The 7,369-nt window shown below is 42.3% G+C and overlaps 1 pseudogene; it reads right to left on the reverse strand.

Annotated features, from left to right (window-relative positions):
- Nucleotides 1–471: 471 nt before the first annotated feature.
- On the reverse strand, nucleotides 472–5,973 carry LOC110323306 (annotated as a pseudogene).
- Between the last annotated feature and the right edge of the window lie 1,396 nt (nucleotides 5,974–7,369).

The following is a 7,369-nucleotide window of genomic DNA, read 5'->3' on the forward strand; positions in this document are numbered from 1 at the left end:
CACCATGCCCAGCACAGTGAATTGTTGTTTTTCCTTTTCATTATTTTTCTCCATTTACTTATTTATTTATCTACCTATTTATCTTCCTTCCTATCTATCTATCTATCTATCTATCTATCTATCTATCTATCTATCTATCTATCTATCCATCCACTCATACATACATTCACTTTTCATCCCTTTCCTCCCAGCATCTGCCTCACAAGCCCCTTCCTCTCCCCCTCCCCTTCTCCTCTGAGATGGGGGAGGCCCCCTGGGTACCAACCTAGCCTGGCACATCAAGTCATTGCAAGGGGTGACCCATATTCCTTACTGCTAGAAGTTTCATCTAGGGTCACCCCCATAGACTCCCAGGAGCCTCTCCCATCCTAGGTCTCTGGCATGTTCTAGAGATTTGAACTTCTCATCCCACCCCCCACCCCCCTCACCTGCCTTGAGCTCCTGTCACAGTTCATTGATAAGCACAAAGCATTATTCTAGGAGGTAGAACATGCCACCTCCCATACCTACTGCCTTTCCATCCATTGCACCCATTCCAGGGTCATTCTCTTCTTTAGGAATTTCTGTCCCTACAGCTTCAGCTGTAGATATAAACGAGGCTGCCCCAGCAGCATCCAGTAAAGCATCTCTTACAGTCTTTGTTGGATCAATGATTGATTCCCTTTTCTACCAAGTTCAAAAAAAAAATCTCTGAGTGTAGCATCATAACCAACTTCTGAGAAACTCGGCAGAATTTTCTCAGCTATCAAAGATCCTTCACCACCTACATTTTTAGCATAGTCATTGCAGGAATGTTGAGTGCTCCTTTAGTAATTTCTATACCTATTTTCTGATTTCCATTAGCAGGCTTTAATGAATCCAAGAGTGGGATGCACTGAAGCAGAGCACAGCCTTCTCTGAGAACAATGCGTTCTTCAACAGCTGCTCTTGTAACACGGAGAGCATCAGTAGCTCTGACTTTCTTCTCATTCACTTCCACACCTCCAACCTTCAGCACAGCTTCCCCATTTGAAAGTTTAGCAAGTCGCTCGTTCAGCTTTTCCTTTTCATATTCACTAGTTGTCTAGCTGCTCAGTGATTTCTTGAATACGTTTTTCAATTTGAGCTTTGTCACCTTTTCCTTTCAAAAACAGGATGCCATCTTTGTTAACAATGACCTATCCATGAAGATCTTCAAGATTTAGATTTACTCCCTCTTCTCCAAAAACCAAACCACCAGTAGCAATAGCCACACATTTCAAGCTGGTTCGTTCTATTGTCCCCAAACCCTGGAGCTCTGACTAATACAACCTGAAGACCTGTTCAAAACCAGTATGCTTAGAGCGTCTCCATCAAAATCTTCAACAATGATGACCAAGGGCTTCCAATGAACATTGGCAGTTTCAAGAGCAGGTACAATGTGTCCTGGACACTAGAAATTTTCTTTTCACTCAACGGAACATTGGCATCTTGGAATTCACAATTTTGACCTTTTGATGTATTAATAAAATATGGGGAAATATATCCTCTATCAAACTTCACTTCAGTAACTTCTAGTTCATCATCCAGGGATTTTCCATCCTTCCCTGTGATGACACCCTTTCTTCCAACCTTTGTTATTGTATCAGAAATGGTATTTCCAATGTCTTTGTCTCCATTTGCAGAAATGGAAGCAACCCGACCAGTTCCTTCAGGGCTTGTCCCAGGTTTAGATTGTTCTTTTAAGCTCGGCAATTACAGCATCGACAGCCACCATCACACCTCTCTGTATCTCCACTGGATTAGCCTTTTTGCTGATCTTTTCAAAGCCCTCCTTGGCAGTAGAACTTGCCAGAACAGTGGCAGTGGTGGTGCCATCCCCAGCCTCTTCCTTTGTGTTGTTGGCAACATTTAGCTCCCATGCTTTTGTATTTCTCCTGTAAATCAATTGACTTTGCAACAGTGACCTCCATCCTCAGTGACTTTGAGACTTCCCCAACTCTGTCCAATAATCACTGTTCTTCCCTTTGGCCCCATTGTAACAGCTAGCACATCTACTAACAGGTCTGCATTCTGAAGCGTTAAGGCTCCAACATCCACACCAAATTTTACATCTTTGGCATAGGCCCCAGTGAGAGGAAGAGCCAGTGCTCTTTGACTACTATGGGTAGTCAAAGCACTTCTGAGAGGCAGTGGTGGGAGCGCAGACAGCGAGGCAGGCTGTCAGTTGCCAGTGAGGACTAAATTTGGCTTTTGTATGTTGGAAGTTGAACCTCATGCAAGCTAAGTACATATAGAGCTCAGGCTTCACTGGTGTTGTATATTATGGCATTCTGCTCAATTATAATGTAGTCCGCTTTAGTCTAAAACCTAGGGAAATATTCACAGAGTTTGAACAGCTTGCTCAAATGGTATTTAAGCAGGCACAGTTAAGTATATCAGTACAGTATTCCTTTGATGTGGGAATTAAAAATGGGTTGGGAGACTTCACCTGGAAAATGAAGACTAAGTTCTTGGTGCTATGAGAAAAGTAAAACAGGGAAGACAAAAATGGAAACTGCTCACCCATTTTCAAGTTACAGGAAGAGGCAGGTTACAGTTTCTAGCATCTCGAACCTCAGGGTGATTGGTCTCAGAGAATGAACCACACAAATAGGAAGAAAAAAAAAAAAACCAAACAAAAAACAAAAAAACAAACCAGGGGGTGACTCAGCTCTAGCTCTAGCTGCTTCTGCACCTGGCATGACCTCTGCTGTTGTCCTCGGACCTTGCTTCCCTCCTCCTCTGTCGCTGTGGAGAAACAGGAAGGAATGTTTATTAAGGAGGCTGGCTGGGGTCACACCCAAGGCAATATCAGAGTTTCACCTCTCCTGGGCCTGGGAAGAGGTCCAAAGATCAAGGGCAGCTTCTTGTTAGTAGGAGGCAAGAACAAACCTTAGAGAAAGAGAATATACTGCTTTTTTTTTTTTTTTTTTTTTTTTTTAGGTTTGACAGAATGTCTGCTGCGCGTTATCTCATCTATTCCTCCTGGCTATCCTGAGGCTTGTAACAGGTCATCGGAACCGTAAACCCCAAGGAGCTTTGCCCAAGATGATGGAAGAGCAATNTTTTTTTTTTTTTTTTTTTTTTTTTGAGCCTTGACAGAATGTCTGCTGCGCGTGATCTCATCTATTCCTCCTGGCTATCCTGAGGCTTGTAACAGGTCATCGGAACCGTAAACCCCAAGGAGCTTTGCCCAAGATGATGGAAGAGCAATAGTTCACGTCTCCATGGTAGATGTCTGTCACAGCGGGGTTATCTGCGCAGCTGAAATCTTCAGCTTCCTTTTCAACAACCTTTCCCATTTTATCTTCCAGTCCAATCGTGTACTCGTTTCTTACCGGCTCCAGTAATGGGTCACACCTTAAGTGCTTGAGAGGGGAGGGGAGAAGGGAGAGCAGAGAAGAAGTAAAGAGAGAGAGAGAGAGAGAGAGAGAGAGAGAGAGAGAGAGAGAGAGAGAGAGAGAGAGAGAAACACACAGAGAGAAATAGAAACAGAGAGGGAAACAGAGAGACAGAGAGAGACAGAGTCAAAGATAGTGACAGTGAGCAAGGGAGATTTCTTTTAAAATATTTTTAGTATGCTCCCTGCCTCACCGAGTAGGGAGGAGGGATACAAAAAAAATTTTTTTTTTTATTGCTCTGAAGGGTACAAACCAGCTCAACGGGTGCCACCCTGTGTGAAAATCTCAGAGATGCTAATAAGCCACTTGAGACAGTAAGGCTCCTGCCTTTCTGTTCTCATTCCTTATCAGTCCTTGGCTTGCAGAGGAGGAATGCTCGGGAAGAAGAAAGAACTTCAAGGTTTTAAGAGGAGGGCAGATTTTGTGCCCCTGAAATAAATTGGTACAAGTCCTTGCTTAGGCTGTTTCTCCACCTTTCCTTCTATTAAGAAGTAGCTATTAAGTCACAGTCAGACCCTTGTATCAGAACAGTGAAACTTGACCCCCGAAATCCAAGCATCTTGTTAGGTCACAGCAGTTCCACCTGTGTGGTCTGTGACCCAGCAGCAAGCAACTGTCCTTGCAATTAAGCAGCGTGGCCCACCAGTCCTGTGTCTATTTTCATCACAGCAGCTGATTAATATAGAACTGCTTAAATGGGTCAGGGAATTCATGAAAATGATTTGTTTAAACAATTCTCACTTACTGGCCCTCACCGAGACTATGGCTGCCTTCCAGAGGCAATCAGAAACCCTGAGGACGTGCCAGCATTGGAGTGTAGCCACTGGGATAGTGAGAATTCTTATCCCAGCACCCCCCCCCCCCCACTTGTGACATTTGGAAAGTTACCCAACATTTCTATGCTTCAACTCCCTCATTGAATATGGGTATAATAATTGTGCTTACTTCATAAAATCATGAGGCCCTAAGGCAATAATGCATCGTATTCTTTACATGGCATATAGAAAGTGTCTATTCTGACCACGGTGAAGATAATGGACCTGTATCTTGAACATTTAACTATGATTTTGCTTATTCAAGGTCAAGTATTCTAGTTTAATGAGGTTGTCCAAACACTGTAAAAGTTGCTAGATTTCAAGACTGCAGCTCTATTGCTCTCTCCTCTTCACGCTACTTCCTTTGAAGAGGCACGTATGTTCCAGTCCAGTGGCTGAGAACTTGGTGGCAGTGAATACCATGCTGATTTTACTCTCACGTGCCCTTGGTCTGTGATCCATCAAATCAGGGGAGCCCAGGAGTGTGTTGGTGAAAAGTGGGGAGGGAGGAACAGGAGGAAAAAAAAAGTCGCAATATTCATTTCCCAAATGTCTTCTGAAAGCAGTGACCCCTTCTCAGATCCTTCTCTCTGCTGTTCTGTGGGTATGGAAGAGCTCTCACTAGGACTGAGCTGTTTTAGTCAACTCCCAGGTAGACTTGCCAAGTATGGTCACAGCAGGACACCTTTGAAATACTAGTTTTTTTTTGGATTAAAGCTTTGAAGATGTTTGCCAGACTGAGTCAGTCATGATTGAAGGACATTGCCCTCTATGAACTAGTTTGTCCATAATAAAGTGAATTCCCTTACCACACATGGTCTTGGTAACGCTACTCAGGCAGAGAGCGCTTCAGGCTTGAAGTTCAGTGGCTAAGTTAAAACGTTCCAGTTCCAGTAGAGCTCAGATCTCATCTGGAACTTGAAACTGTGTGTAGCTAGCCTTTCTCAAATCCTGCTTTTGAAGTTAATAGCTTATGGTCTTGGGGACTAACTTTGAACCTCTCTGAGGAATTCATCTCTGAAATTTGGGCAATAAAACCTTTCGCCTAAGTTATTGTGAGGCCTCAATAAGATTTATATGATAACAATCTCTATTATAGATGTTCCATACACATGAATGCCCTTGTTTTATCCTTTTCCTATTTCTTTTCTTGGTTTCTTAGGATCACACAGGAGTCCTACTTTCTCAGTGCTAAGCCATTTTATGAAAAGCAAGTCAGCCTCTGGCATAGGCACAAGCTACCCTCATGAGTTTAGTTGACTTGCAAGTCAAAGGTCCACAGTCTGCATTTATATTTTGCCTTATGATGGTCACGTTGCAGCAGATATCTAGGTACCCGGAGAACATGGGAAATCATAAGTGTTTCCCAATGAGTCACTGCATGTGGAGGGCTCTGTGATTATGTACCTAGGCCTTTCCCTTCCCATTTTACAGACTGGAGATATGAAACACAGGAAGACGAAAGGTGATTCCCCAAGCATATAAATCTAGGGCAGGGCAGAGCTAGAGTAGAATCTGCCCAAGCTTAATTTCTTGCCTAAAAACATTACCATTAATATTTAAAATAGTAAAATTACATTCTAATGATTGTTTCTATGTAGATAAGCAGGATGAAGGAAACAAAACTTAACTCTACAGTGATAGGTTCTCATACACCTCTTCTGGGGTTTCCTCTATGCTCCTGTCCTCGTTATTACCATTTCCACCACCGAGACCAAAGCATTGTCTCTACATGGTGCGGAGGCTGATGTAGGCATTGTCCATGCATTACTAGCCATCCTAAGAGCAACCTTAGATGGCAGTAACTATTACCCTTAACCTATCAGTGAAGAAACGGAAAAGCACAGAGGTGTAGTGCTACTCTGAAGTGGCTAAAATTTAACCTAAAGACTTTGGTTCTAGATTTAAAAAAATTCACTTATCTTATACATAGACATATTAAAAAATATAGCTGACCAGGGCTAAAGTAGCAGGCATAATTTCTTTCTTGTTCAGCGGGGCTTATGGCTGTTGGTTACTGCCAAGACATAATTGCTACTGTTGCTCATTGAGGAATAGCTTGCTGGACTGGTCATTGTTGGAGTTCATAGGTGTCACAGTCGGGTAAGACTTTTAATTACCTCACTCAATATGATATTTCCTGGCTCCACAAAAGGCATACAGCTACCTAAAAATAAATGAAATGAATTGCTTCTTTCCTTTGGCAGCTCGCATAGGATCTTCTGCTACTTGAAAGCTGGTCCTCAGAGTGGGGGCTTTCAGGTCATTTCCAGCTTTACTGCCTCTCAGTTCTGTGTCTGAAGCGTGTGGTACCCTCAGCAACAGGGGCTTACCTTCAACACTGGGTGGTAATTAGGAGAAAAGCTGTAGCCTAGGTTATTTGGGGGAGTACTTTGGACTACTCTGATGAACAACTTGAAAGGAGGTTTCTGTAGTTTTGTTTGATTATCTATGGCTTTTGTGGGGAGTATTATTACCCAAAGTGGTATAACTTTATTTAAATTATGTACCTATACATACACACATATACCTACTTGTACCTGTACAATAATGTGGTGCCCTAGGGCTTTCTCAAGCATCCTCAGTGCCTTTATCCATCTCCACCTTCTCTGTGTTGTTCTCCCTCCTCAAGCCCCATTTCCTGTTTTTACCATTTCCCCTTTATATCACTTTAATCCCCATGACTCCCTTCTCTAGAGCTACATTCCTGATCTACAGTCTCTTACTGCTCTGGTTTCTGTGGTTCCTCCAGGCTATATACTCACCTCTGAAGATCTGGAACGGGAACCACGGCCGAGAGAGAACGTGCAGTGTTGGTCTTTCTGCATCTGGGTTACCTCACTCAATATGATATTTTATGGTTCCAAAAAAAGAGAATACAACTACTTAAAAAATAAATTTAAAAGAGACTTACAGTCTTATAAGAAAACAAACCTTAACTGAGCATAATTTTCTTTTTATATTGTAGTACAACTACACTTGTTCTTAATTTTTAAATTAAGCCTTTGAGATTAATATTGCACATTACTGTTGAACATTAAGTGTATTGGTTTATACATTTAATATTAAGGAGAAAATAGTGCTGAAATCATTCGATTTTGTATCCCACTACTTTGTTGAAAGGGCTTATCAGTTCTTTGAGGTTTTTGATGG

Source organism: Mus pahari, chromosome 6 (genome assembly GCF_900095145.1).
Source record: "Mus pahari chromosome 6, PAHARI_EIJ_v1.1, whole genome shotgun sequence".
NCBI classification, from domain to species: domain Eukaryota; kingdom Metazoa; phylum Chordata; class Mammalia; order Rodentia; family Muridae; genus Mus; species Mus pahari.